The 25,567-nt window shown below is 38.5% G+C and overlaps 1 protein-coding gene across 6 annotated transcripts in view; it reads left to right on the top strand.

Annotated features, from left to right (window-relative positions):
- The window catches only part of LOC105390547, a 99,158-nt gene that overhangs the window by 41,753 nt on the left and 31,838 nt on the right, over positions 1-25,567 (top strand). For 5 of the 6 annotated variants that reach the window (XR_007268260.1, XM_048633078.1, XM_048633077.1 and 2 more), the window contains exon 2: positions 1,868-1,897. The exons of the other annotated variant lie outside the window; for it this stretch is intronic. The gene's annotated coding sequence lies outside the window, so the exon portion shown is untranslated. The remainder of the gene's footprint in view (positions 1-1,867; positions 1,898-25,567) is intronic. 6 annotated transcript variants of the gene reach the window in all.

Here is a 25,567-nt window from a genome sequence, read left to right as displayed (position 1 = left end):
TAATCTCTCAAAACAAAGGTCAGCTCCATATTATGGATAAATAATGTTTTTATAATTATTTTGTAAATAAACGTCCGAATGGCATGCCGATGTCAAATTTAAATACCGAGTAACATGGAGACCTCGAGTGGGCGATTAACCGTGGGAATTAAAAACAACCTCTAATAATGATATGATGGTATTATGACTGTGTCTTAAATTATTTCAGGGCTTTTTACCACACATAAATATTGCTTCGGCTGCTACCACGTAACATGTTCATAAAAGTCTAGATTTAAAATCCCAAATCTAGATCATCTATGTTCGCATTGATTGACCTTCCCTCATCATCCATAACGAATAGTGGTTTGAAAAAGTTAGTAAGGTCATCGACCGAGCCGTTACGTGTGTTCCAAGTTCGAATTTTCACTTTCGTTTGGCCGCGCCATGCTAATACATGACCTCTATTGGAATGTTGTTAATATGTTTAACTTAGCCAGGTATACGATTGGAAAGTCATCGAAAGTGTTTTCGATGCTAAATCGATATTTTGAGGTGGGAGCGGTGGGTGTGAGATTAAATCGCAATACCTGCGTTTATTTGAATCGAGTAAAAATAATATTTGAAAACATCATATTTGACGCATGTCTATGTAACCGTTTAGGATCATGACGTCTTCAATTTATATATTTAAAAAATGGATATTTTGCTAGATACGTAGGTAAATAGAAAGATAAGATAGTTAGTAGAAATAGTAAGATACATAGTTTGGCACGATTCTCGATCGAATTTAAATCCATACCGCACCATTTTATCAGTTTTCGAAGGTAGGTTTACTTTTAGCGCATCGTTTTTATCCATTATGCAACAGTAAGTTGCAGCACCTACTTGTCCCGAGTGATGTATGTGGTTTCACGCGGTTTTCGCCCGCAGTTTCATTGACAAAAAATGTGGTAGAGCCGGTGCGCCATCGAAAGTGAAACGTATTTTGATTTCGAAACGGCCGCGCCCGCGCACAGGGCACCTGCAAACAGAGGACACCCGTAGATATCTGTAGAAATGAGTTAATAATCGTTATTTACCTTTGTGTACAGTGAGAAAATACCCGTCGTTGATAGTAATTCCATTGATTGTACTATGATTGAAGTATCTAGCATTCATATAGGTAAGTATGTAAACAAACTGATAAACATACCGACCTATTTCAAAAACGCATTTCTTTCCGAACGCGATTGTAGTCCGCGCCACCGCTGACCGATTAGACGCGGCGCTGCACTTTTAGGACGGTGTCAGATCGTATGAATAAGTAAGTCGTTTTAGTTCCCGCTTTTGCCGAAGACTTCAGTGGCACGGTCTCTCTACAAATTCACCGTAAAAAACGTCATTTTAAAAAAGTACTCTACATTTAGAAAATCCCACTGCTACGCACATCGCTCTGCTCTGTGCGCAGGCGCAGCGGGCTCGCGCCGCCGCCGCCGCCGCCGCGGTATATCGCGTTGCATCACTCGATCATCACACGTGTTTCATGGCTGTTCCCATAGCGTTGCTCAACATCTTTCATATGGTAACTTATGTTATTGGAGTTAAAGTTTAAAACTACTAATTGGTAAGATTAATCTTAATTAATCTATTTTATTTCTTCATGTGCTTAGAGGCTATACTCATCATCAAAATAGTTAGTCAACAATCCATTGCTGGACATGAACATAACTTACCTATATGCCTTCCCAATAATGTTTCACTTGTGAGTGAGAAAAAATAGACCGTTTACAGCTTAGGCACATAAAAAATTAGAAAAATGTAGAAGGAAAATTGTTGAGGTTACGTGAATCGAAGTGTAGGTGGTCATCTAGCAATGTCGCACTCACCTGGTGTTCGTTTGTTGCAGGTGGTGCAGCCAGCTTACTGCTACTTTGAGGTAAGAGGAGGCTTATACGTTTGTGTAAGTTCAAACCCAGTGCATAGATAGTCTATTATAGCATCAAGCTAGCTCAGTGTCGCAAATTAACAAGATGCGGCGTCGTCGTGTTGATAATTTTTTTGAACTTTGTTTAGGGATAAGTACTGCGTGTGTCAGGTGATCGGTAATATCACTAGGTTTCAACTGAATAAGAACTAGTGATTTTACTTTAAACCGTATTCTGAGCTGAGGCTGAGCATATATACTGTTTTTTTTTATTTATTTCTATCGAAAATGTTATTGTTTACGTACGTTGCTTTTGACTAAAATTTATGCGTCATCTGAATTCTGAGTCATTTGACTGGAAGCTGAGCTTTTAATGGCTAATCTTGCAGAGAATTGAGTCTTTTATCTAAATTGGCATAATGTCATTATGGTTCTAGACTATTATTATGTAATTTTGCTAAAACGCCGAAATTATAGGTATTTTGGAGCGGTAGGCACCAATCAGTGCCCTAATTACATCAATTCTTCTGGAATTTCGTTCAAATCATCATTATCCTTCATTAGTATCATATTATTCCAGGATTAAGTATATTGTATACTTTCATAAAATTAAATTTAAACATGGTTTGTTTTTGTAATTTTATAACAACTGTGAAGTTTGCTAGCTATCATTTATTTAATTCGCGAAATAAAATAAATAAAAATCCAGACCACGATAGATAAAATTAAAAGCTAAGTACGTTACACTTTACTGTAGCAATTCGCAATCAAAAACTTAGTCGGTACTTTGAAGGTAAAATAGCAAATTGTGAGTAACAGTAATCCACTCGCCGATATTTCCATCCAGGGGGGTCACTCTATTTAACGAAAAACGAAGTTTCAGAGCGCTGCTGCGCAAGTCACGACTCTATTAAATCTGATTGCACGACAGCTGTCGTTCGTTCGTTTTTCATCAGTATAGAGTAACCCCCCAGTGCCAGTACCGCAGATGTAGGGCACCGCAGAGGCACTTGAACTTCACCAAACCGCACTGTGGCCACCGCGAGGTGAAGGCTAAACCGTAAATCACACTTTTAACAAATCAAAATCGCTATTATGTAGAAGAAAGTAGGAAAAGTAATTATGGTACTCTCTAGTATTTTTCGTTTTATTTAGGTACATTATGCTGGTTATTTCATTTAATTCGGCTAGTATTCAAAGAGAAACGTATTCGTTTGATATTGCAGTGTAGTTGTATGACAAATACTGACTCTTATGTGGAAGATCCCGGTCTTGAATCCTAATCGGGGTGTAGGTATTATATACACTTTTATGTATTTATGGAAATGGATAGTAATTTTCTCTCGGGTTAAACTTAACATACCATTCGTAGTAGCTATATTTTGTTTTCTAAATAAAAACTTTTTTACGACGACGTTTAGCAACAGTCTTCCTATTGGAAAATTGTTTTGACAACCATTTTTGAATGCAAATGTTATTGAATTTTACACTAATTACCTACCTACTTAGTTATTTTGTTTAGATAGGGTCCCAGTGTCTTTTGCCTACCACTAATTATTTCTAATGCAGTCTTTATTCTTACATTTGTTCTACATCTACAACATACTTCGTACATGTACATGTACATACTACAAGAAAACCTCTAACTGTGGGAAACCTCGAATACATAAGACAATGCGTATGAATGTATGTATGTAGTATTGTGTATAAGTTTTTCGTCAACGAAACAATGATATTCGGATTACGTGATCAGAAGTAAGGTTTTAGAAAGGAACGCTTGATCAATTGTCCGCTGTTGTTAGTAGATTAATTGAAATATTACGTGTCGTGTGTGTAGTCGCATGTTATTACTTGTGGCTCACTGTATATTCATTAAACTGAGATAGAAAAATGGCCAGCCCATTTTTACAGGTTTGTAGTTTATACGTATTGTAATATTTATTGCTACAGTTATGTAATCTAAACAGTTTTATGTAGGTTTAATATATGTATATAATATATGTTTGATAGGTACCTCAATTTACGGCATAGATAGTGCTCTACAGAAATGTTTTGGCAGAACCAGTGCAGTCAAAACTGTCGGTCACTAGGACGGCGTTCAAAATAGTTCACATTATGTACATTGACGTATTCTTACAAGTGTAATTTTTGTCCCTCGAGGAGTTGTTGGTACTGAGCTAATAATGATAATGCATCTCACTTGAACAATCAATATCTTTGGATCCCATAAATGTATGTAGGTATGCATAGTGTTGCATAGGTACTTACATGTACTGAGCTACGCTCAGTCGCCATTCATCATGATTTTATCACCAGCCCCTGGACTCAAATCACTTACTTTTTGCAAAAAAATGAATTATCCTGCACATGCATCAATCATGCAGTCGTTTCTGTCATATATTTGAAATAAAAACTGTATTTTAACAAAAGCTCGGAGCCATTCCTTCTTCAATTCATCATCCTTAACAAGAAACATATTTTATGGAAGTGATTTTTATGAAGAGCCGAAAACTGCAATTAAAATTTTATGCGCTGTGCTGTAGGTGTATTAAAGTTCAAGGAATATGGACATACCCACAGGACCTCCTGGAAATGTACTGCGTAATATATAGGTACAACATTTCCGCAATTACTTAGTTAATAGTAGCTATTGAATAATAATAAATAACATGCTTCATGACATAGAACAACCCGGACTCGGGTGTACCCAACGGACACCTCCGCGCAAACCTGCGAGAACATTGTAGGTAACTAGGTACATGTTTATTTTTGTTTTTTTATCTATCTGTTCAACCCGCGAGCTCTCAATCAACCCCTCCCCGCACCCCGCGACCCCCGCCCCCGCACCCCGCACCCCGCACCCCGCGCCCCGCGGCACAGGTGCGCGCAATCAATTAGCCCGCGCCGGGAGCGACGCGTGCGCAGCGCGACAGGGGACAAGTCGCGCGGGGTGAGATACCAGCGGATATTGAGATCCAATTTGCTCCAGAAGGCATCGCACTCACTCACATCGTACGGCATCGAGTTTAGTTACACAGATGTATCACGTCAAATGAAACAAAAGGCATATTTTATAAGGCACAATCTAACTATAGAAGACTAACCTTTATATTGATAGCAAGATTCTTTACGTATCCTAAACCGCTATATCTTGTACCTCGGACTCTCACTCGCAGATCCTGAGATCATGTGGCCGTGTGCCGCGATGCTCGCTCTGATTGAGTCGCACAGAACGCCGACACGAATCACATTCCTCAAGGATTGCTTTTAATGTGCATCGTTTCTTATGTCATTATTATGTTGAAGGTAGGAGGCGAAGTGAAACTTTGTAGCTACAGATCCTGATCAAGGAAAATATACGGCTTGTTTATTGTTGTATTTACGTGAATATAAGTAGGTATTTAATTTTATTAATCGTTTTATCGACCACCACTGGTGAATCCTTCGCACTTGCAATACTCGTATTCGCATTACAAGTGCGCTGCACTTAGTTTCTGCATGTGCCCCGCGAGGGCCCGTCACCGATTAATTTCGTGGCAACAATCACTTTCTAAACAATAGGGAATCATAAATTAGAAGTGGCTAGTACCAGGGGGCCAGGGGGGCGGTGGAGGTTATTTTTTTGGCCCGTCCGGCGGAGGCCGTGTGGTCCGGCTTCCTTTAGCGAGCCGCCGAGACAATGGCCGCTATCTGCCATCGCGCATATTGTCTACCAAACACTAATAACGAGTCGCCGGCGACTCACGCGCCGGGAGGTTGGATGCGGTATGCTGCGATGGGGGCTTGCAAATAGTGGTAGAGTCGTTGCTTTGCCGTGTAGCCTTATGAAGTCAGGATAGGAATATCCATTATAAGAAGGTGATTCTTAGTATTGCTTACTAGCTTTTCATTAATAAGCCCCTCCGATGCCATATGGTGTATGCCATAATGGCATAATCCTACGTATATCGGCGAGTTGGGTTCGGACTGATCGTAGTGTTAGAAACAAAGATTTTCCACTTCTTGACTGAAAGAGGCCGCATGCGATTCTTCTGTTCCAAAGTCATCGATTTAACAGAACTTCAGTCATTAGCAGCATCTTTCAAGACTCTCTAAGCCTACTACGCCCAAGACTAGCCTAGCCGATGCCTCCTCCAGCATAAACAAAGCACGAAGCTCCGCGCACCAGCATTGTACATGCTGCGCCCCCGGCTTCGCCCGTGCTTATTGTTCTAGCTCACCAGCCTCACACCACCTCCCTCTCACCTGCCAGGTCACTCTCGACCCTATCACCTACACCACAAGGCCGTTAGACCACCGGCCGTATCTTTGACAAGTTTTTCACCAGTCCGCGAGTACAATCGTTCAGTAATAGTGCATTGAAGTTTTGAGTCATGCAATTAGATGGCGGGTGATTGTTTGTGATTGTTTGCAGGTTGTGGCGGGGTGCGTTAGAGCGGCCGTGGAGCCCCGACGGGGGGGCGGGGTTGGGTAATGGACTCTTTTTGTGACCACATGCGAGGCGGGTCGCAAGCTCTTCACTTGCGAAAGAAATCGTATTCAAACATTACCGTATGAATACGAAGTATTAAAATCTATGAAAGCTCGGTTAAATTATATATTATTAACTATCTATTAAATAAATCGCATTGCATCAGTCACATATTTTTTAGCCTTACAAAGATATCTCTAAAAACCGCACTTATAGAAGAAGAAACCAACGTCCAACCGCAAAGAGTATCGTCCACACGCGGCAATAAATGATGAATTATGTTAATTGAAATCGGATCGGTTGCAGCAGCTCGTGATGGCCCGGGGGTCACTCTCAATGACGAAAAACTAAGTTTCCGAACGCACAAGCTACGACTCTATCTATTGTATTAAACGTGCCCTTTTTCGTATTGCATACGTAATTTTATGTTTTTAGTTTACGCAATTTTTTTGTTAGGGTTTAGCAGAATTTCAGCTTTCAGTAAAAATATTTTGCTGCAGCATGTAGCTATGTGACTAGTTTGTTGTGTGTATTTTGTGTATACCTACTTAGTGTGATTTTGGTATGGAAATAGAGAATCACTTTTCTATACTTCACGAAAGCTATCGTTCGTTAGTTTTTCGTCAGGATAGAGTGACCCTCCTGAGTCATTGCTCGAGCCGCTGCGCCCGCGCCGCTGCACGCGACAACTCTGCATTGCGCGGGAAAGTCGCCCACCAATCGCAACGCACGATGTTTGTGAACGATACGAGTATCGTCATTGTTATACTGTGTATCTCTTATCACGTCATTGTAGAAATTTTATTTTTTAACTTACCATTTTCGTTTGGCATTTAGTGCCTACTATATCTCGACATCTAAAGTTGCTTCTTTGGCCCAAGCGACGTAATTCTGCTTATAGTTATCCTTACTTTAAAAATATGGAAACACCATAGTCATATTTTTCTATAAATCTTTTATTTTCTTCTGTAATATGCACATTTGCATTGCATATAGGTGTGTCAAAGTGTACCTGCTCATTAGATATCGACCATTCATTATTAATTGCTGCATACTTCCAAACAACGCCATTACTACGTGATACCTCGTGCGGTATAATCACCAGCGGTTATGAGCTCCCATCAATTTGGACACTCGATCCCTTTGCCCTTTTGTACGCAACTTTTAATCTCTGCCACTTGCAAAGTCATGGGCATATTAAAACTGCTAGTTATTAAACGTTATAACTGCTATTTTAATGTTTGAGCTTAAATAATCTTAATGGCTTAGGAGTTAAAAGCGGATTGAGAGGTGTTTCAATTTAATAGTGTAAGTAAAGATGAGTGGCAGATTTTTGTCGCTTTTGTATGAGTAGAGTGGTGTTGGGCCGCGATACAAATATTGTAATTATCTGGATGCCACGCGGTCGTAATTACACGCAACTCAGAACAAAAAATATTTGTCTTTGAATTAAAATATTTTATGCATGTCATGTCTAAGAATGCAGAACATCACTTGCGATGCAGTGATATTGCACTGCAATGCTATAAATAATTAAATTTATTTGAATAGATGACGAATTGGTTATGTCATGCAAAGTATTCTTGTTTTCATACCTATTACCTATAAGGTACGTCACACAAAAGCTCTTTCTTTGAAGGAACCCACAAAAGGTGAAATTATTTCAGGAAGAGCAATTCATAATTTTATTACACAATAAAAACAAAAAAACGCAAAATAAGATGCACGGGCTTTTTAAATTTAAGTAGGTACACATAATATATGTGCAAGTACACTGGAGCACAATAAAAGTGGCCAATTTGAAATAGTGACAGGTGACTTGTCATCCATCACTCGATGTGACAGTTTGACAGGTGACAGCGGCGGCGGGAGCACAAAGAAAAGCCAGATCACGAAAATGAAATTAGGAGGTTAATAGCTGTATTTTAGTTATTTGCGCACGACATTTTTTATTATTTTAAATCGTTTAAACTTAAAACAGTTTGAGAGCTTTGAGTGATTGTGATTGCTGAAGCCCTGAAACCAGGATGTAATAATGCAAATTAAGAGTGTGATTGAAATAAACGATTCTCACAAAGTACCTATTTTAAGTTTTTGAGATACCGTTAAGGTTTTAAACGATAAATAACTTATAATTTAAGTGTCGTGTAACATAATTATAACGGTTTGTTTCCGAAGCGATTAAAATTACATGAAAAAATAATAAAAACATATAAACGCTGAGATAAAAGATTAATTCTCTCTATTCACAAATAGATTGAATATTATTATGGAGTTCGCAAAGGAAGCGAGAACGATTCTATTAACATAATAAAGTCGTTCAAATAAACAATATAACAAGCGGTCCCGCCCACGTCCACTCTCCTCGACGGCTAATAACAAATTGAATTATTAGAATTATTCTGCAATGAGTACATATTACTGTACACCACAGCTGAGCAGATGGGCAAGATAGTGTAATAGAAAAAATAATAAAAATTAAATGACTTGTAGATAAATAGGTACAACAGCTTTAATTTTAATTTTAACTAATATACATACAAATCTATGTATCTAGCTTAAATCCTAAAATATATTGGCCCTTGATGCCGTATTTTGGTGTACCTACATATTAAGCAAAAATTAATAATTAACAAATTATAAAGAAAACAAATAAAGGTACGTTTTAAATAATAAAAATACAAGTTTATTTCATTAGAATTCAATATTTCCCACGTGTTTTAATGCTCGCTTTGTTCCAAGTTCGTTAAACTCAAAGAAACTTATGTAACTCTGAGTAATTCCTCCGTAATGGCAACCGGAGTGAGGTGTAACAATAATAATATGAAGTAATGATTTTATAATTATCGTTATTATTGACGCGCTCTTCAATTGAAATAGAATCACTTTGTCTCGGGACGAGTGCCCCGAATTATCGCGCATCTAGTGTTAAGGCGACGATACTTATTTCTCACAAAATTTATATTACAGTTTCAAGAAAAATATACTTTAGATGTATCGTTATTCCCATTAAACAATTTCGCAACAATTTTTTAGGGATGCAATAATTAAATTTGAATTATTTAATTATGTAGAATAAAATAGAAAAAAGTAACCAGAATGCCCACCAGTTTCGTAAACCAGTTTACGAAATTTACGATATTTTTTTCTAACAGAAAGTATGATTACTTACATAAATTTAATTAGAATTAATTTAATTATATTTAAGGTTGCATTGTGACAGGCAAGCGGGACGGTCGGGTCCGCCGGGCGCTCCCGGCCCCAACACGTGTTGGCCGCTGGCCCTTGCGCATAAAAATCCTTTGTTTCGCGTTGCCTTTTGTTAATAAGTAACCGTTGTACGAAAGCGCCTGAGTCTTTATAAGTTATTAAGTGATGTCTTATTTATTGAAAAAGTTTTGGAATGTGTATACTAGAGTATAACATTACCTAATCTCTTTGCCTTGTACCAATAGTCATCTAAATAAAGTGTGCGGTTTTAGTGAGTGAGTGAAGTGTATAAGTAAATATAGTGTGACGCAGCCCCTGTACCTGTACCGACCCTTAAAGGCTTGATAGAAGTTCGCCATTCGCCACCGTCATACCCTAAAGCAACAATCGTCGCGAGAATCTGGTGAGAGAATTCCAATCCCGATCTAGAGACCGGCTGACGCTGACCTCAGAAATACCAACTATCTGCACCACCGTAGTTTGACCATCTAGACCTTAAGGCACCTGACAGAAGGCAATCAGCATACTTTATCATCCTTCCAAATGCTCCATTTGAAATTAAAAGCCTTTTCTCTCAATGTTCTGAACGAGAGTGGTGGTTACTTCAACTAAGAAAAACGTGGTGATTAATGCATATTTTAATAGGGTCACAAGAATACATATTGCTTTAATCCAAATAGCAAGGAATCTCAAAAATGAATTTACTTACCTTTAGTCAACAACAAAAAACCTCAAATTTCTTTGTTGCATGAACAGTGTACCTACCTAATATCAGTCTGTTATATTTTGAAAAGGATTAAGTAATAATGAAACCAGTGCGTATCCAAAAAAAATATTATCTAGCACGGCGCCTCCACCATCCAGCAAATATCAACGAATTTTTTAAACTTTAGCTAGTAAATTAAAATATCCCCAATTTATTCATTGCATGAACACTAACGTAGGCGTAGGTATCCTATTATACAAACACGTGCAGGGTTTAGGACCATAAAAACTAATATTTTTCCCACAGCAAACGTAATTCTTAAAAATAAGCTCTCTTTCAGCCCAGAATATTTTCTTTACAAAAACCCCGGCAGTAGACCCATTGCGCTAAAAGAAACAGAACATCTGCAAGCCATAAAATAGACCCAATATGAAACAATGGGGTTAAAGTAGACAAAGCCAAAGTTGGTTAAAAAATTCCACATTGCAACAACGATACTTTGAAATAGAAAATAACAAAAATGTTATAGAAAGAAACTGTACCCCTAAAACAATAACTCACCGAATAGTTTAATGGAATTCTTTAAAGTTTTTTTCTTTTGACCACTTGGTATATTATGGAGAGATGTAGCTGTCTACATCAACGAACGCTATTCAAAGGAAACTGAAAAGCGAACACAGGATAAAATACAATAAAATCATTATAGCAACTATAGCTAATACGCAACCGCTGCCTACATATGAACCAGCTAGATCTGAATAATGAATAGAAGTAAACAATCAATTTATTTTCAATCAATTATCACCACCATTCGAAGACGCACAAACACAGAATAAGTATCATCAATCCCGTAAACTGCCCACCCCAGAAGCCACAGACGCAAGGCATAGGAACGCTAGATGAATCTACATCCACATAACTGCAGTATCAGACACAGCAACACTTCAGCCATCCACAGTCACACACTACGGCATCAGCACAGGACCACTACATCATCAGCACAGGACCACTGCATCATCAGCACAGGACAACTGCAGCATCAGCTCAGGACAACATCAGCATCAGCACAGGACGACATCAGCAACAGCACAGGACCACTTCAGCATCAGCACAGGACCACTGCATCATCAGCACAGGACACCTGCAGCATCAGCACAGGACAACATCAGCATTAGCACAGGACAACTGCAGCATCAGCACAGGACAACACCAGCATCAGCACAGGCCAACACCAGCATCAGCACAGGACCACTGCAGCATCAGCACAGGACAACATCAGCATCAGCACAGGACCACTGCAGCTTCAGCACAGGACCACTACAGCTTCAGCACAGGACAGGACAACTGCAGCATCAGCACAGGACAACATCAGAAACAGCACAGGACCACTGCATCATCAGCACACAGGACAACTGCAGCATCAGCACAGGCCAACACCAGCATCAGCACAGGACCACTGCAGCATCAGCACAGGACAACATCAGCATCAGCACAGGACCACTGCAGCTTCAGCACAGGACCACTGCAGCTTCAGCACAGGACAGGACAACTGCAGCATCAGCACAGGACAACATCAGAAACAGCACAGGACCACTGCATCATCAGCACACAGGACAAATGCAGCATCAGCACAGGCCAACACCAGCATCAGCACAGGACCACTGCAGCATCAGCACAGGACAACATCAGCATCAGCACAGGACCACTGCAGCTTCAGCACAGGACCACTACAGCTTCAGCACAGGACAGGACAACTGCAGCATCAGCACAGGACCACTGCAGCATCAGCACAGGACAACTGCAGCATCAGCACAGGACCACTGCGAGCCACGAGTAAGCCACAGATGGCCACAGATACGCTCTCCAAAAACCTTATTCCTTACCTGTACCTACTCTTCCTATATTGGCTTTTTAGGGTGCATACTCGGTCGATTATACTCACTTTCCCAACCTGTCCCTGAGCGTGTGTTCCCCCTCCCTTAAAAATATTCTGTGCTACCCAGTGGGCCTGGCGTATCCAGGATGCAGGGTAAAACCTGGCTGGGATAGTGCAATTCAATCAATCAATCAAAAGAATTAATTTAATTATATTTAATTAGAAACTATTTATATCTCTACCCCTAATGCAAATGGAAAATAGTTCCCACCTTATTTTGAACTCTAGTATCTTGAGTTACGGGCAAAAACAAAGTTTTTTTTTTATGACTAAGGCATTTATTAAGTGTTAAATTAAGAATAATATTAGTTGATACATATAACGATTGGTAATGTCCCTCAGCCTGTTTACATCGATACCCTGCCCACGCGCCCTTAGTCCACTGAGTTCGAGCAACTTCATCTTAACACGTTCCCACGCATCGCCACTGTAGCGGCGGCACAGAGGGCGAGGGCTTATACGTTCAAATATATAGCATACACCTTGGAATGGAAACTTAGTTCCAAAGTCATCTTTTGCAGGAAGCAGACCAAGATATTCAAAACCTTAAAATAATAAGGTAAGTAGATATGATAAATATATGAAAGATTTAGTGATCCAATCTTAAATAATTCGACAATGTTAACATCTCCAAAATGCGGAAGCTTGGAAAAGGTGAAGGCTGGATTTACCAATAATTTGCAATATTTCTAGACACAAATCCTGTATTTTTGACCTTATTCTTAATAATAAATTATTATATCACTGCATATTAATAAACTATAACAGGTATAGTACAACATTTGGTAGAACATACACCACCGGCGCAATCGAAGCCGTGGTAGGGAACCGATCGTTACTTATAAAAAATACCAACCATATTTTTTATAAGTAACGATTTAACTGCAGAACCGAATCATTAGTATACAACAATATTATATTATAACCTACATGTGTATTAATTATTTTATGTAAATATAAGCGAGTATTGCAAGCAGATCCAGTGATTGTGCATTGTGGGTCACCTTGGCCAAATAAAGTTGTCGTCCAAGCGGCTCATAAATAAACCTCCGACACACCGCCAATGTATGCACGACCAGCGTACAGTGAGCTCTGCTAGAAGACCTTATGGCATTCGGTCGCTCCAAGGGCAACAATCGCCAAAATAACAATTTCAATAAACTTTAGCGACAAAAACAATATTTTTGCCGGTCAAACCAATTATGATTTAAGTTTGTGTCCTAAGACAATGGTATTTATTGAAGATGTTAATAAGAACCTGCTGAAAGTAAAATTTTCAACGATCCGGAATTCGCTATCACAGAAAACTGTAAATAGTGTATTTATTTTCATCATTATTTGTATACTCGCACATAGTTAGAATAAGATCTAATTAAACTGGTCTAGTATTATTCTAAGTTCTAATACATAGTTCAAATAATAATGGTACCTGTCAGTCAAGCGGCGGCGGCGGTGGCGCGGTACTATTGAACGCGAGCAGGTGTATTTGATCTATGTGCCGATATTGTTATTGAATTCCATTCATGAGCAACATGCCACTTTGATTTGCATTAACGGAGATAAAACCTTTGTTTTGCAATCACTGCTAATCTGATTGCGAGTAGTTTTAAGTTGTGGTTAAGTCAAGTTGTATAGGAAGCTTATACACTCGTAGGCAGCAATGAAAAAGTTCCAGTGACATATTATGGAACGGCAATGGCAGATGGAACTTTTTCATTGCTCGCAAGTATAATCTAAAATCATTCGTTGTAGTACTTAAAGAAGAATGGCGAAACCTGACCCGCTTTGCATAAGTTAGCAGCCACTAACCAAACCTATTTTAAGTTATTGATAAAAATGTATATTATCAGGGAAAAATATTTAAAAAAATCTAAACCATGGGGTTCTTGAGATATTAGGGTTCAAAAGTAAATTAATTAAATATATTTTTTTCGTTAAATAAGATTTTGATGAATGGTACACGCACAAATAGGTTTTATAATCTAAATCATGGGATTCCCAATACAAAGCGCATCACAAAATGTATTACATGATTTTATTTATGCAAATAATATCATAATTATTTTTGCACATTTCACACTCAGAAACCTATTTTTATAGAGACCAATTTCAAAAATTATTTCATTCTATTCAAGTTCCCGTTATCCCTAAGTAACATAAAATACTTTTTTATCCAGGAATTCCCACGGGAACACTTTTAAAATCAATTTTTAGCTCGAGGGTAACATCTAGTACAGTAGAAAGACTTGATCTTTCAGCACCCATATCTTCGTTCTCCCATGCTTCATAATAATAAAATTAATACCAGTATATGCTGTAGTCACGGACTACACATCAGTGTATGTTTCATCAATGGCCGCTCTGGGTCATGGCGCCATAGAGAAATGGCCATTCTCCTTTGGCTGACTGTACGCAATATTATTATATCGATACTAGAACATAAGGATAAACTTAAATATTTTTTGGAATTAAGCTCTCAAGAGTTTCTTAAAGGTACATTATCATATTCTAAGTAATATAATAACCAGCGGAACTTTAAACTGAAACGTACAATTCGTTATACCTACCTCGAGTATGCGCTGTACATGCTGCAATCCCCGCCCCGCTCCGCTCCGCTTTACCTCACTTTTTCTCCTCCGTTATCATTATTTTACCACAAAAAGTGTCCTTAATTATTTTTTGCCGCCGAGCTTTTATCTCCAGCTCACTACATCAGTGGGACAATAAAACTATAAATTTTGCCTCATTTTACTGCCATTAGCAAATTTTTTAGTTTATTTTTAGATGCAGATTTTCTTCAGATTCCTGTACAGCATCATAAACACCTTTTAACATAATTTGAATGGTTTTTGTTTGTTTTTGAGCTGAAGCTCGGGTAGCGTACACTCAGTAATGTGCCTTATAATTTATATAGTAATTAGTTTGGATGTTGAAGTTATCCACGATTTACATAGACGGTGTGTTGTTGGCTTCTTGTGTGAGTTAGAACTGAAGGATAAAGTTGTTTGTACTTCTGTTATTATTCAGGAGCCAAGGCAACCTGTGTTACGCAATGTTTTAATTATTTATTATCTAGATCTACATAATAGAGGTAATAATTATGACTGCATTATGTCATGGAAGGATCTAATTGCAATAATTAAACGAAATTATGTCTTTTAGTTTCATGACTGTTGTTCCATAACGTAACATTACTGATGACAGGTTCATGGTAATGACTCACTCAGCTCCCACGGCTGTAGATGTATCTGCAGGATCTGTTCTGTATTCTGTAGTCATGTCACGAATATTCCTGCCTTGCAATGTTTGTTTTTGTCGAGTTTAAGTGGATGTGTGTACAAAATGTATGAGATTGAAAGACGTCACTTGATTTATTCATACTGATATACTTAACTAATTATTTCTTAACATACTGCTTACATAAAGGACATTCTGAACTTAAAATATTTAGCTATCGTACCGTACCAAGGCACCGTGACCTACATACTATAAACCTGGCTTCGTAATTATTTATCTATCTCCAATGGTAGCTATAAGTATTTGCCATAGATCCAAGTACCAACAGCGGAATACCATTGGAATGGTGAGTCCATGGCTAGTGTTTCGTAAGCTGCGCGGTCAGATGGCGGGAACGCCCCGGTGGGTGCGCCTGCGCAGGGTGTGTGTCAGATCGGTATTCACGCGTTATGGACTAAGTAGAGTAGTCATAGTTTATGCATGCTTATTTTAACGGGACGGCAATGGCAGGCTGGATTTGCATTTTTCGAATACAATTAGCACTAAGTAGTACATTTACAAAAGCTTCTTTAAGTTTCAAACACAGTGTAAAATTTTATAGTTGTTTGATTTAGTTGAGTGGCTGACTTTAGTTTGACGGTCGAATGGCGTAGTGGTTAGTGGCCCTGACTGCTATGCCGAAGGTCCCGGGTTCGATTCCCGGCTGGGGCAGATATTTGTTTAAAGACGGGTCTTGGGTGTTGATATTTATATTTAATATGTATCTATCTATGTATTTGTGTAGATATATCAGCTGTCCGATACCCAGGCTCTGCCTAGCTTGGGGTCGGATGGCCGTGTGTGAGTTGTCCCCACATATTTACATATATGTCCCCACATATTTATTTACCTACATTGAAATTTTGTTATAGTAGAAATAAAGTAGTACCTATTTCTAGAAATAAATTATTCATAAACATAATATTTTTGCACGTAAAATCTATCAACCCACACCCGCTACATCCGCGAGTCTAATAAATTTATTACCGAGACGGAACCAGCCCGGATCTGTATGTGGGAACAGTGTGAGAGACAAGTGCTCGTGATCCGGACGACCTTGCTCGCCGCGACGGCACTCGGCCTAGTGAAGGGATTACTCTATGCTGACGAAATATGAACGAACAAGTGCTGTCGTGTGATCGGAACGTTTTATACTACGAGATAGAGTCGTGGCTCGCGCAACAGAGCTTCGATGCTTCGTTTTTCGTCATATAGAGTAACCCAGCAGTGCCAAAGGTGACAGCAGTGCCACTACTGTCACTACTCCTGACCTGTCGCAGTGACCGCTCTGATGCGCTGTGCGTCGAGGGACTTGGTCTTTGATTGCTTTTGTTGATGCAAAAAATAAGCAATATTTACAAATTCCCTTCATTCAGTATAGTCTACGACTCACAATTGAGATAGTGAGTGGTACTCTGTCGCTGAATGAATCGAAATGAAACGAATTCCAATTGAATTATCATTCTATTTGAAAATATTTACAACTGCAACATACCTACTGAATAAAAGCTCGTGGGTAACTTCGTAAACCGACTATACATCTGTGTGTTTCTGTGCATTCACGTGAATCCTGTTAGGGAATGTTTTTAATTTGTTTGTTTGATAATTATGTTGTTGACTAAAGCCTGGAGCTCTGACGTCACACATAGTCTAGTACCAAGAGTACCTATGTCCTAATAAGCCGAGACCACACACATAAAACACATAATTGCAATTAAAAATGCAATTATGAGACATTGTCTACCACATTGTAATTATTCAAAAGACATCTTCAGCTTTTATTGTTCTGTCTGGCGATGCGGATAATTGATGAAACTTTAGTGTAATGGAGGTGTAATTATTGTATGCTTATTCTGGAAACACAATAATAAAATTAGCCATCTTTGTTTATCCGAACAAACAGTTGTAGGTATAGTCTGCTAATTCAGTTAATAATGATGATATTACCTTTGATCTTTAATTGTTTCATTGTTTAGATGAATGTTTACATAACACAGTAATCATAGAGTGCATTGAAGATGAAGATGTTGAGCAACAGGTGAAGGCTGGGTAGATAATATCTGGTAGTAATTGAATATATTGTTCACTTATTTGTGCAATGAATAAGATTCATATTACAAAATCCATCAGATAGTACGTTGAAAATTATCAAATCTTAGTAATAACCTCAATGAAATGAGGATGAAAAATATGAAGTGTTATGTGTGCAATAATTCCCATGAAGTACTTATCAGTTAAATTTCTTACATACACAATCATAGACCTATGTTCTCGGAATATTCGTAGCTACAGACACTCAAGTGTAATTAAAATTGAGACAATGATTAATGAAAAATAATTAAGTTGTATTTTTTGTTACAGGTTCGTTTCTTCTACGAATTGAAACAGAAGGTTACACTTACAATCTAAGTAACACTCATCAAATTCATCAACGACAACAATATATAAACATTTAACACAGAAATAAATTAGGCAGTAAATTATTAGATAGTTACTTATTGAAAAAGTTGGTGTGAGTATTATAGGGGTCAATGGTTTTCTGACTTTGGGAATCGAATTTGAACTTAGCAGCAGATATATTTCAAGTCATGCCGATGGCTAGTGCCATAGTGCTATAGCTGGGCACTGGACAATTAATATTACTATATTCAAATCCAAACGTAGTACTCGTAGCAGTAAAATAAACACTATCGCTGAGCACATACCAGGATTCCCACATCACTCCAGAGTATCAGCATTTTAGCCTCACTAACATCCTAACTCATTGAACCCCGATTGAGGAAGATAGGTATTATAAGTTGACTGTTGAATTACAATATATGTTTGTGTGTCCAAGGGTTTGTAAACATGACTGTATACAAATTTCGTATGCAACCGAGCAAGTCTAGCCTGCAATATTAAAACTAATAGACTCAGTTTCAATTAACGTGTCTCTTATGAAAGGCCGGATTTAGTGTAAAATGTTAATAGTTGTTCCGTATAAGTGGAGTAGTTAATCAGTGCTCACATGCACGGGGCAGGAATTCGGTCGCGCTGCCGGCTCCAGATGTTGCCTAATTCCCTGGCCCTTCTAAAGTTCTAACTCCTTTTGGTGCCATCCGCATTGGATCTTTGAGTTTTGACCGTCTTTTGGTTAAAATAAAATTATACTTTACATTCATAAAATTACTACTCACTTGCTGAATTTATACATACATATTGCTGGAATCTTATGAGGCAAGGACTTGTCTTTTAAATAACATTAATGCACGCATATTTACATTGCGAGCTTTTCCCAATCATTGTAAAGTGTGAGTTTGATCGTGAAATACTTTTTAAATGTGACTTTAAAGTTAATTTTTGGTATCTTAGCGATGCTTCTCTTACATACATATTCACTACAATTTTACTCTTCATAGGTGTACTAAGTATTGCTAACATTTAGCTAATATTTAGGCCCAATACCAGGTCACCATGTATCCTGGCCCTAGCCGTCGGTCTAGGCACTCTAGGCGTACTAGGCAGGGCTTGAGTCCAGTCACGAACAGCTAGCGGACACATTAAACACATATAAGGTGGTATCAGCTAATTCGTACGTCGATAAATATGTATTAAGTTGCTACGCAATCGCAGATATTTGCGCCTTGCTCCTAGTTACTTGTTACAAGATATTTAAGTGGGTACTTTTTGAAATTAATTGGACGTGATTAAAGCCATTTTCCTTTTGATTTGATATTTGAAACATTGGACATTGTTACCGTTCTGGGAAAAATATGATTCAGTTACAGTTCAGAGAAATAAAATTCCTGGTCATACTTATTCTATAGTTCCATCAGTACCTAAATAGTAACAGCGAATACATAGTAAATAATTCAGTAGCGGCTTGATGTAAATATGATAAATTCTATTCTAGATGTCGCGGCTCGCACAATGCCGGCCGCGCCTAATCCAGGATTAAGCAATATTTTGTGAACACACCCTATACATTTATGTATGTAAGTTTAAGGACTAAGAAATATCATAAAACTCGATAAATAAAATTTACTCTTAGATCCTAAATCTAAATACTCTTACAACGCTATTAAATTTACTGGATATATTTACATTAAGCTGCTACTGAATTATTTACTATGTATCATAATTACCTTCTTACCGATTTTTTACAAAATATGACGCTTCCTTTTGCAACTAAAATACTTACTAACCGTATGGCCTAGCCTATATAGCCTCTTAGAATAATACACTCACGGGCAATGAAAAGGTTCCACTCAGAAAAACACCAGTTTACTCCTAAAAGGAAAAGACTAGCTTAATGAAGCGTTCTGAAACATTGAAGTACATTTAACAGAGCATCAGGATATAAACCAACTAAAAACGGTAATATTTTGTTGAAATTTTAAATTAAATGTGTGAGAAAATTGGGGTTGTTCGGTGTCGACATTTTGTGAGTGGAACTGTTTCATTGCCCATTGATTAGCCTATTACAATAATAATTGAAGTAAAGCTATTTCTCTCAAACAACATTGTGCAACTCAATTACCCACATACGGTTAATCTATCATCTGAACTAATTACAGGCTTCCTTCTTTGTCTTACGGCTGCGTGTCAGTCCGTCTGTCTGTCACGGTGATCCCATTGTATCACTGGTAATTAAAGTGATGTAAGCATGGGCCTATCATATAGGTACCTACATATTTAAAGCAAGATCTATGAATACACGTTCATGGGTGATAAGCATTTAAAGTATTTAAAACTATATTTCAGGGTGTCATGCTCTTAAAACATTGGAACACATGATCAAAATGGCCAAATTACTTAAATAATGTAAATGTTTAAAAAAACGATATTTGGGGTCGGCGTTCTGTGGGTGGAACTCTAAATCACTCTCAAAAGAAACTATTTGTGTTAGATGATAGGCACCTCTTCTCTCAATGAGTCAGACTACAGACTACTTAGTTCTTCATTAATCGATCCCCAGGTACACTCAACTGTTTCTTGCCTACATTCCTCGGTGGAAACTGGCAGAGGATGTGAAACGCCGACAAACCCCGGGTTTCCATCCGACACCATCTTTGGACGATCATTACTTGTTCTTGTGAAAAAACACACGGTAATCGAAAGTTAATTATTGGTTTATGTATATAATAAAAACTTATATATACATAAACCAGTAATTGTTTTCTATTAACGTAGTTTTTTATCTAAATAAATCTAATTATTTGGTTATAGAATTAAAAAAAACTTTAGAGTAATTTTTTTTGCATAGTTCCAGTTAAAGTTTACTGCACATTTAATGTTTCGTTCTCTTCTACTTACATATCCTACATTATGTACCTATCTGTACAAATTAAAAAAAAAAAAAAGATAAAATCATCTCATTAAATCGATAATCAGTGTTTCTCGCGTAATAAATCCCTAGTTTATTGAAGCCAACGGGCTACAACGGGTCTCAATAAAACGCGTTAGAGCCGTCAATAAATAGGTACCAACAGGTTATCCAGGGACGTACCTACTGGCGACCTTGTGCCCTACTGACTGGCCTGGGGGGTTACTTCAGCTTTACAAAAAACAAAAGAATAGAGCCGTCATACAATATTTAAAATTAAAGCAGCGATATAGAGTCGTGGTAGCACGGCAGCGCTATGAAACTTCGCTTTTCCTAAGATAAAATAACCCCCTGCATCGACAATAAACACACTTTACGTGTATTTACTTATATTGTGTGCCATCCGTCCATGTGTTTGCGTGAGTATGTAAACAGTCTCTATTGATTTTGGATGAGATGCGACGAGGATTGTCCGTAGCAAAAAGGTGTCAATGTTATCGAGAATGGTTTAAGAGCCTTATCTGTAGTGTTGGTCACTTGGGGCATTTATAAAGCTTTATAAAAAAAATAGATATAAGGTTTTAAGGTCGAAAAAAGTAATCATTCATCCATATGAAATACCGAATAGCTTAGATCTAAAAAAGTAAAAAAAAGTAAAATTGCATTTATTGCCCAAAAACAAATGAAACCTACTACATAAATATTTAATTCTAGTATAATTAAAACTAAACACATAACATATCTCTCCTACATACAACCCTTAGATAATATAATATTATGCTAGGTATTGTTGGTTGTTTACACAGGATTATATTCTATTATATTCTCTTTGGGGGTGTGAGTACCTGCACCTGGCTCTCTCGAATGGAACCTTTGTGCATATCCCCAAGGTCTAAACTGCCTTCCTAAGCTTGGACCATTTCCCACCACGCTGGTCCACTGCGGGTTGGTGGGTTCACATATCTAGATGTGCTAAATCTAGATATGCAGGTTTCCTCACGATGTTTTCCTTTACCGTAAGAGCGATGGTATACATTGAACTTAAATTCAGAAAAGAACTCATTGGTACATGTCAGCGCTGGGATTCGAACCCGCATCTCTGGCGTGAGAAGCGGGCGCTTACCCGACTGAGCTACCACCGCTCCTGCACTGAGCTACCACCGCTCCTGCACTGAGCTACCACCGCTCCTTTTACACAGGATATTTAATTCTTATTTTGCACAAAGTAATCTCCAATTCTTAAACGTATTAAATAACAGGTCAGTCGTAATCGTCTACATAGCTTACGTAATCAAAATAACTATACATGTTTCAAATATATTATTCATATAACAATTATCGTCGCATAGCGAATCGAGCTAAAATTACCAACAAAGTGTTTACTTTCGCTAGAATTACCGAAGTAAACTGGGCGGCCGAGGAAATTACCTTTATTTGTTTTAATTAAAACTATTCTTCGGCTTTTCATGCCCATATAAATGTAAATAAGAGTTATTAACTGAGATCCAAGTGAACGTTTGGTAAAAAATGGGAACCAAAGGGTTAAGAAACTATGTTTACGGTTCGCATCTTATTTCTACCGTTCGTTGTACTGAGTAACTCTTACTTCAGTAAGTAATAACTTTAAAACTATTTTGTAAAAATATATAATGACACCTGTGAAAAATATACCAAAAACTTAACACCGCCATAGCTATATCATAATAATTATTTAGAATATTTAGTTACATTACCGTTACAACTTACGATAAAGATCATGAATTCCCACAAAAGTTAATTATAAAAACCTCCAAAACATGTCATTGAACGGTATGCCCCTTTTATAAACATGATAGCATAATGTCTGTCAGTGTGTCACAGGGTTACCACGTGGTTCAAACATGTTTGTTTCTCGCTCTTCCGTCGTAGATCAGAGAGAGATGAAATGCTGGGAAACTATCTGACTATTTATTAGTATTTGTTAAGTTTGTGGTGTGAAATGGGCAATGTTCGGTTGTGATGATGGCAGTTGGCGGGTCAGTGGGGCTTGTGGTTTGAAAGCAAACCTGTAAAATGCGGCGTTTGATAGAAAATAAGTTTCTAAGTTCTCTAGGGAACAGTCTCGTTGAAGGTAAATGCACAAAGCTCTTTTGTACAGAATGCTAATAACCTTTACTTGGTCGCTTTATTGTTGTGTACTAAGCTGATATTTTATCAAATTTCGTCAAATTTGTATGGAGCATTAAGTTTATTTTATTATTTGCGTATCGCATGACTATTATTCTAAAGAGGGTCGGCAGAGGGGCGAGTCAGATACTAAAGCAAACCACATAATTATGATTAAGTGTATGCTGAGATAACCTATAGTCCGTACACATATAATAACTAAGCTTCGTCTATAATTTAGATTAACAGTACATACTAGATTCCCGCTACAATAAACGGCTATTAAAGTTGCGTAAACTACTTGACCATTGCATTTTTTGCACATAAAACACTCCTATGTATTGTATAATTAATTGTTCCAAGTAAACCATTACAATTTATAATCGACGTTCCGTATAAGGCGAAAAGATACAGCAGGAAACGACCACGGAATTGATAATCGAACATGTATCATCGTGCTATGCACTGCACTAGTTCTCGGTTACATACCTACTGTTTTTTTTTAACTCCTTATTGAGATTTTACATGTTTTTATATAGATCTCTGGCAGTATTTATTCAATCCTTCTTTGTTTTTGTTCGGGAAGTTTCATTAACTTTGTCCTCAGAACATTTATTTATTTATAGACAGTTTATTGTATACACAAAACAAAGACAAAAACATGAAGACAGAAAAAGTAAGAAGTACACAAAGGCGGGCTTATTGCCAAGAAGCAATTTCTTCCAGCCAACCCTTGGTTGTTAACATTATCATCCATATTGACCAATACAAAAGGAAACCTCACGATATTTTCACAGGTATTTTTTAAGTGACTTTTATACTTCTTCGGAAAAATTGTAGAATAGTTTAAAGCTATTCAATAGTTTAAAGCTCTCAGTCACGGTAGTCGGCGGCGGCGGTGGCGGCGGCACAACAAGTCGCTCCGACACCACTACAAGTGCAACACGTGGCGGGAACATAAACATTGTTCTGAAGATCTAGACTCTTCGCCGCGGGAACAGCGTGGGACAGTAGCCGCACTGCAAAGATTACGTTACATTCATTCATTCAGAATTTAAAGGGTTTAAGAAACGTTTTAGGGTAAACGATTGGATGGACCTTTGTCGTCACTTTTATAACACAAACCTTTTACAGCCTTATAAGTTTATTTGTCTTATGGATCTGATGATTCTACAATATTTATTAATCATAAGTAATTGTTCACGGATTAATTAGCGATGATGTCTTCCGAAAAGGCTATAGTACCATAGATCATATACACACGCTTCGGCAGGTTATACAGAAGACCGAGGAGTATAATCTACCTTTATGTCTAGCGTTTGTGGACTATGAGAAAGCCTTTGATTCTATTGAGCTCTGGGCGATGCTTCAATCCCTTCAGCGGTGCCATATAGACTATCGCTATATCGAGGTGTTGAGATGTATGTACAATGCTGCCACAATGTCAGTTCGATTACACGAACATAGCACAAAACCGATCCAGGTGCAAAGGGGCGTGAGACAGGGAGATGTTATTTCTCCGAAACTGTTCACCTGTGCACTGGAAGATGTGTTTAAGCTTGTGGAGTGGAAAAGACTGGGCATTAACGTCAATGGCGAATATATCTCTCATCTACGATTTGCTGATGACATACATAGTTATTATTGCGGAAACGCTGGAGGAGTTAGGCGAAATGCTCACAGACCTCAATGATGCCTCTAAACAAGTTGGGCTGAAAATGAACATGGACAAGACAAAGGTCATGTCGAACGAACATGTTTCATCATCGCCCGGGAGGTGTCACCATCGAAGTTGTCGATCAGTATCCCTACCTAGGACAAGTGATCCGATTAGGTAAATCCTACTTCGATAAAGAGGTATCTCGTAGAATCCAACTCGGATGGGCATCGTTCGGGAAATTACGACACATCTTCACTGAAAACATACCTCAGTGTCTGAAAACAAAAGTTTTCAATCAGTGCGTGTTGCCAGTGATGACTTACGGAGCCGAGACGTGGTGCTTCACCAAAGGGCTTATCCACAAGCTCAGAGTTGCTCAGCGTGCTATGGAAAGGGCTATGTTAGGCGTGCCCCTGCGAGATAGGATTCGTAATGAAGAAATCCGCAGGAGAACTAAAGTTACCGACATAGCCAAAAGGATTAGCACGCTGAAGTGGCAATGGGCTGGCCACGTAGCCCGCAGAGCCGACGACCGCTGGAGTACAAAGGTTCTGGAGTGGAGACCCCGTGTCGGCAAACGGCGTGTCGGTCGCCCCCCAACCCGTTGGTCTGATGATCTGCGGAAGGTAGCGGGAAGCCGCTGGATGCAGATGGCGAGTGACCGTTTGGGGTGGCGATCGTTAGGAGAGGCCTATGTCCAACAGTGGACTACAGAAGGCTGAGAGAGATGTCTTCGATGTTGGAGCGTATCCTCCAAGTCATGCTGAAAGGTTTGACCTTATGGTACCTTGTGGTAGATGGTATTTTACAAAAATTCAATTGCTCGTTTGAACTTGCAGTACAGGAGGCAGGTACTGTCCGCGTCGTACCCTCGGCTGAGGCAGCCAGCTGGTCTGGCGCGTCCGCCGGCGGCCATCATTAAACGCGAACAGTTAGCGCCGCGCGCGCACGGACGCGGAAAATTATTCGCCGC

This window comes from Plutella xylostella, chromosome 5 (genome assembly GCF_932276165.1).
Source record: "Plutella xylostella chromosome 5, ilPluXylo3.1, whole genome shotgun sequence".
Lineage (NCBI taxonomy): Eukaryota > Metazoa > Arthropoda > Insecta > Lepidoptera > Plutellidae > Plutella > Plutella xylostella.
This window is presented reverse-complemented; position numbering and strand designations above follow the sequence as displayed.